The sequence below is a fragment of the Lacerta agilis genome, chromosome 3 (genome assembly GCF_009819535.1).
Source record: "Lacerta agilis isolate rLacAgi1 chromosome 3, rLacAgi1.pri, whole genome shotgun sequence".
Taxonomy (NCBI): Eukaryota; Metazoa; Chordata; class Lepidosauria; order Squamata; family Lacertidae; genus Lacerta; species Lacerta agilis.
This window is the reverse complement of record NC_046314.1, coordinates 85,961,761-85,969,213: the sequence shown is the minus strand read 5'-3', so window position 1 is coordinate 85,969,213 and position 7,453 is coordinate 85,961,761.

Here is a 7,453-nt window from a genome sequence, read left to right as displayed (position 1 = left end):
ACCTTCCAGGGCAGGTCATCCCCTCTCAAGATGGTTTCCAGCGTATAAACTTAGAATGTATATAACAGTAATCAGCAATAACCCTAAAACACTGTAACTATAACATTAAGAATAGAATTCCAAGAACCACAATGTCATTTGGTAAGACCCGTTAGTTGACAATAAATAAAAAAATTAATAAATTGTCCAGTAGCACCTTAGAGGCCAACTAAGTTTGTTCTGGGTATAAGCTTTTGTGTGCATGCACACTTCTTCAGATACGCATGCACACGAAAGCTTATACCCAGAACAAACTTAGTTGGTCTCTAAGGCGCTACTGGACAATTTTTTAATTTTTTTATTTATTTCGACTGCGTCAGACCAACACAGCTACCTGCCTGAATGTTAGTTGACAAGCGACTAATAAGTTTAATATGTAAATAAATAATCCACACCAGTAGCCTAATGACAATACAGGGGAAAAAACACAGTAGAAAAAATGATTGCAGATAAAATAATACTAGATTATCGAGGGTTGCGATTTTTCAAAAAGTGAAGATCCGGACACAAAAATTGTTGAGCTTTTCTTGCAAAATCTTAAAGGAAAAAAATGATGTTTTTGAGCTATTTTTAATTAAATTCTCAAAAATCTACACTTCTGACATGGGCTGCCATACGTCCGGATTTTCCCGGACATTTCAGCAATTTCTGCCCATACACGGTTTCCAACAACTGAATCCTGGCTATGTCCAGGAAATTCTGGACGTATGGCAACTCAAATATTATCTGACGTTTCATACACAGGAAGAGGATGAGTGCAAAGGAAATTTAAGAAAGCTTGTTCATCAACTGAAAAACAAAACAAAACCCTTCCTTCTGCCTATTGCATGCTTCGCTTGGTCCATAGACTCATAAAGGCAGTGAATGTATCTGTTCCTTGGTTTTCCTGGACTGATGAAGTCTAGCAAGGAACTAACTGGCTCTAAAGCAAAAGAAGGGTTGTTGTGTATATGGAGAATGGGGAGCGATTCCAAAGCTGATTGTGTGAGACATAGTTTGGAATGTAGGAATTTGACCACAAAAGTAGCATAGTATGTAAAATATATCTTCCACAGCAGCTACACTCTCATATTTTAAAATGTAAAAATAGAGAAGCTGTGTTTTGTGGCTAATCTCTGATCATAATAAAGATAGATAGATAGATAGATAGATAGATAGATAGATAGATAGATAGATAGATAGATAGATAGAAGGTGCAATGAGAGAGAGGAAGGAGAGATATGAGAAGGGTTTGCAGTGATAGAAAAAGCCCAAGGGTTCAAACTTATGGTGCCTGGAGTGGTATCCCTGCAGGATTGGGATTTTGCAGATTCCCCTCTCCACTGACATGGGTTAAGCACTCTTTTCACTCTACATGGTCACTTCTCTGTTTAAAGTACCTCCCAAGCTGCTATTACTTAGGGGGGGGGGACAGCTGGCATCATTTTAATGCACTTATATATGTAATGTGTAGTTTGTCCCAAACTGATCTGTTACTGAATGTGCATTTCTATCTACTTTGTAGAATTCAATAGACTAAATAAATAGAAATAAAGATCTTAGCGGTGAACTTTAGACAGTTAGCTGTACGCCAGGGGGCACTATTAGACCACAGTCAACATTGAAGGCAAGCCTTGATAATTCAGCTATTTTCACAGATCAAACTAGATGGATTGAAACTTACCGGTAACTCCATTTCCCTTTAACGTAAGTGTATTGAGGCCCTTGGTTTCCAAACAAACCAAGGACACTTCCAGGCTATCTATCTCTGTCTGTCTCAGTCTCTGTCTGTATCTATCTATCTATCTATCTATCTATCTATCTATCTATCTATCTATCTATCTATCTATCTATCTATCATCGTAATTAAATGGCATATAAACTGTAAAAATAGGTGAAATATAGGGGGAATTTGGTGCCTTAACTATCTGTTGACCTCACAGATGTTTTCCCCTGTAGGAACAGCACCCACAATCATGCCCATTATCAGGACAAAAAGAATGCATGGCTAGCTTGCACTGCCAACATGATGCTTTAGCATTACTTTTATTCTTCTGTCTCTGATCAGATATTTGTGCTTTCTATCCCTTTTAAGCATTCTGCATTTATAGACAGAGGCTGATTTTTATGCCATAAGCAATGTTTACTGTTTTAACGCATTAAACATTTTTCTATTTACTTAAGGGATAAAGAATAATTTGAAAATATATGTGATCCTGGAAATAGAGTACCGGTAATATTACAGCGAAGAAAGGGATTTGCTGGATTCTAACAGACAAGGCAATATTACCAAGGCTTAGTTCCTACATCTATAAAATGATGTTGGGCAAGTCCATTGAAAATAGTAGGGCTGTATATGATCTAAATAGGGTGTGGTGGTCTACCTGAAAGTCACTTGAGACATTTTCAAGGGATAGTACCAAGCACAAAAAATGGATGTTGTGTTGAACAGGACTATTCACAATACTGCTTGGGATTGCTCTTACCATAAGGACCTTATTGTTTAACAATGTGACTTGTAGAAGAATACTAAAGGAGCTGTTTTTGGCACCTCTGAGTTGCCAATAGATATGGATAAATATATGACTTAGTGTGTAGTTCTTTATTACTACTGCTAAGAAAACAATGAAAAGATATTTATTTATTTGTTTGCCCACAGGACAACTTCATATTTTGCAATTTTTTCTGCATTGCACATTTTGCCAAGGCCTTTGACTAAAAAACCCTTAAACATTTCTAACTGGAATCAGATACAGCATACAGCCAGAAGCAAAACGTCCTTTGCACAAAAGATATTTGGTGTACATTCATGGAGCTCCTTGGATCTTTGCCCATGTTTGTAGCCATGAGATACAGTATCTTGGAAATATTTATTACCAAGTACCACTGCTGGTGTCCACTTGCTTCTGCAAAGAACAGGGGTCCTCAGTGTTTGTCTGGCCTTAGCACTGTCAAAGCACGTAGTTGTCTCTGACCCTGATCAGGAAAAGGAAGGCTCTTGTCTGACATCTTGCTAAGCTCTGGGGGTAATAAGAAGCACAGGGAGGAAGGGTCTGTCTACCTTCAAGGCTCAGCACAATCAAAGGGACTAGCTCCCACCTTTCTTCCAAGTTGTAGATGCAGGATAGGAGCATGTCCCTATGGGGCACCTAAGCTTTAGAATGCTTATTCCATCACAATTTTCAAGTGCATCTAACCAGCACTAGGACAAGACAACCCTTAATCAGCTTTTCATGCCAGAAGCAAACTGGCAAGTCAAGTGTTGGAAGAACATTGTGGGGGAGAATATTTTTAAAAGGGCAGTCTGACTCCAAACACACGATTCTTTGTGAAGCACAGGCAATTGCCAACCCAGGTTTCCAGTAGAGCAGGGGTCCCCAAACTAAGGCCTGGGGGTCGGATGCGGCCCAATCGCCTTCTAAATGCGGCCCGTGGACGGTCTGGGAATCAGTGTGTTTTTACATGAGTAGAATATGTCCTTTTATTTAAAATGCATCTCTGGGTTATTTGTGGGACATAGGAATTTGTTCATATTTTTTTTTCAAAATATAGTCTGGCCCCCCACAAGGTCCGAGGGACAGTGGACCGGCTCCCCGCTGAAAAGGTTTGCTGACCCCTAGTGCACTTTGGCCATTTCTTCCAATCCCATAGTTGTCAACATGGACTGCAACAGAGATGGACTGAGCCCTCATATATCTCAGGTGCTGCAACCTTACATACATGGAGCACCTGAGTAGAAGCAGAAAGGCATGGCAAAACTTGGCCCTCCAGATGTTTTGGGACTACAATTCCCATCATATCTAACCACTGGTCCTGTTAGCTAGGGATGATGGGAGTTGTAGTCCCAAAACATCTGGAGGGCTAAGTTTGGCCATGCCTGGACTACACTGTTACTTGCACTAATTCAGTAGCAGGTTAAAGAGAAAAGTAAATGGTGATGTACCCAATAGCTTAATGGGGATTCTTTTGCACACGTCTTAACTTGGAATGAGCCCGCAACATGGCTACAACTCCTGTTCAAAACTGAGCAGGTTTTAACAGTCAATCTAAGACAATCTGTCTGTCTATGGTTAGGAACATTAAAAACTGACTGAACAGCTCAGAAAACTTGGAAGAGGTACTTTTATAACACTACTGAAGGAGCAGGTCTGTACATAGCACCCTAGCGGTGGAAATGCTTTCCAAGGTGAGATGGGTGGAACCTGGTAAGCTAATTATTAGAAGGCAGGAAGTCCCTTCTTTAAGAAGTGTTAATATTTAAATAGCATGATTCCTAAAGGAGTAAGTGGGTGCCTGCCTCCCCTAATATACTCCACGTAATTTTTTTATAGGTCTGGCTCATGTTTCTCCCACTTGAAGACAAGTTTCAAAATGAAGGCATAGTAAAATGATAGCTGTGTCAGTGGTCCATGTAGCAGGCTTTAACTTTGTTATTCTAATAGCACCATCAAGGTGAGTTGCACCTTATGGGTCTCTGCCTTGAGAAGCAAACAATCAAAGTTTCGTTGTGAGGAAAAATCAGGACAAGGCTTTGAGGAAGAGTGTGACTGTTTCATTAGGGCAGTGGTTTTCAACCAGTGTGCCATGGCACCCTGGGGTGCCTTGAATGGTCAGGGGTGCTGTGGAGAACACTGGCCTCTGTCCCTCTTTCCTTCGCTCCCTCCTTGGATGCCCTCTTAACATTTCTGCGTCCCAAAGGCTTGCAGCTGTTTGTTGCAGCAGCCCTTACTACAGGCTCCCCAGGAGAATGGTGCCTCTGGGGCTGGCCAGGGAGTGTTTCCCAGGCCCCTGTGGGGCAGTGTGAGGAGGCACCTCTCTTTGGAGCAGGGGGACAGCTAGAGACCAGGGATGGCAGCTGCAGCTGCCCAGAGGACTCCCAAGGAGAGGGGAGAGGAGGCTGAGGGAACACTTTGAAAGGGAGGGTGTTCGAAAAGGTGTGAGGGGCTACCAGGTCTGCACGTGACATAACTGGGCTCCTGAACCCCCCAGGGGTGCCGCAGAAAGAATGTAGTTGGTCAAGGGAGCTGTGGACCCAAAAAGGTTGAAAACCTCTGAATTTGGAGAATGAGATCTATACAGCATTTGACTTAAAAACCTTAGAAGCCGTCTGTTTGAGAAGGGATTTGAAGATGCAGTCACCACCAAGCAGTCGTTCTAAGGAGGAGTTTTAAGTTTTAAATGACAGCAATAATTCAATTGTTTAAAGGAGGATGACATCTGAAGGTGGCAGAGGTAGAAGAAAATCATAGGCAGCAACCTATCAGAATTTGAGAGTAGAACAAGGGAGAAAAGGCAATGGAAAGGCCACAGCATTTTGTTGTTTTTTCCTTTAGTAATGATGATGACGACTGCTATTGATGAACTGGAAAAATAAAAAGTGGTGCCCTATGATTGAAGATATGTACATACTCACTACACATGAACGAGTTGTGTACAAACATAGACTTGCAATAGACAAATTTAAAGATATTTGGAATATTTTTTTTATAAATACCATATTAGGTGGTCTGGCTAACTACAAATTTTTATAATGTACACAATGTCTTTTTGTGTTTTGTTTTCTTAATGGGTACTATTTCTTGTTTCTTCTTTTCGTGTCTTATCTTACTCTGTGCACTTGTAATTTTGTACTTTTTATTTTTCAATAAATATATTAAAAAAATGTATGGAGTCCTTCATCTGCAGATTTCAGGGTCGTTCACAAAAGAAGTCATAGCATGTTTATTAAATTATGCATCATGTGTAGAAGTGTTTTTCTTTTTTCATACCACTGGATGGGTCACCCAATGACAGTGATTGGCAGTAGTTTCACAACTTGTAAGAAGTACTTCAACAAAACAAAACAAAAGCAAGCAAAGGCTTGTAACCTGATACAGTACAAGCAATGGCTTGTAACCTGATACAGTAGAAGACTGTTGCCTCTAGAAGTCCTAAAAGCAGAGCATGAAGATGTGTGGTTGGCCATTGTGAAAAACAGGATGCTGGATCTGATCAGGCAGGGCAGAAATATCAGGTACATGCAAGATTGGAGAAAGGAATATGTTCTGGTAATAGAGAGGTAGGGCTGGTTGTCATCAACATATAAATGGCATTAAAGCCATGGGATCTGATAAGGTCACCCAGCTACAGTATGTAGCGAGAGAATAACAGAAGGCTGAAAACAGATACTTAACAGGAGGCCAGTGGAGAAAGGAAAAGGAGACAAAGAGGTGTTGACAAGCAAAAGCAAGACTGTGCAAAACAAGAAAGCACTTAAATTATGCAAGCAAATTTGCATAATTTAGACAAATTACAGCATTCAACTGGTTGGTCACAGAATTTGTTAACCTTTGAGCAACGTATTGATTTTTCCACTAGCTCCACAGAGAGAACTGAAAGTAGATTAGCTAAATGCAACCAAGGCCATGTACCATGATGATGCTACATAAAAGATTCCCCAGCATAATCAAGTAAAGTTTAGTACTTCAAACAACAACCAGTTACTGTACAGTTCATCCATTAGTACTGTTGGGTGGGAAAGAGATCAAAAAATGAAATGTGCCAACAAATTTTTATCAATACGCAAATGGGGACCTCAATATCAATCTGTAACAGAGTCCTACTATTTCCTAAATCTGGGGGGGTATCTTTTTTCATGTATGTTTGTTGTTTTGGTTCCAAGAGGGATTTTTCATCTCCAGGGGAGGAACACCTCTACACATAATCTCTTTTCATTAGCACCATCTTGCAAGTTCCTAGAGCAACAGTACCATTTGCATATCTCTTTAAGGTTCTGTTGCACTTTTGCATCTCCTCCTAAATGATAACACAGGGTCCCTGCCCTCATTTCATTATCTAACTCTTCTCCACATCCCCAGGTACTACTTCAAATGGTTTTAATATGTCTCAATGAAGTCCTAATGAAATCAACAGCATTGAAACCTTCAGTTTTGAAACATGAAATCTATAATGGATTTAAATGGTACATGCAACCGTTTGGGGATCATGACTGGGGAAACAGTCTATAAAATAATGTGGTGGTCTGAGATTGAGTCAGCTACAGTGTGCAAAACAAGACTTGAATACAGAATCAAGATGTTTAGTAAAGTTTATTCCTAAAACTCAAATTTCCTTCCAAGCCAGCAAGACACAACCAACTCAGATGTAATGTTTTGCAACCACACGATGGGTTTCAAACAATTTATGTGCAGTCACACATGTGAAAAAAGCAGGTCAATTGTAAAATTGTTCAAAAACTATCATGTGAACTAATTTTATTTAGGAATCCAGCAGCCTAGACTCATTTGCACAAGGTTGTTTTTGAATAAGCTGCTTACATGACACATTCTGATGGAACAATGGTAGGAACGAAAGGTTACTATGGTAAATAAAGGTTACTTACAAGTAAATTATAGGAGAATGCTACAAAAAAAAGACATAGAAGCTTTAGGGGGGC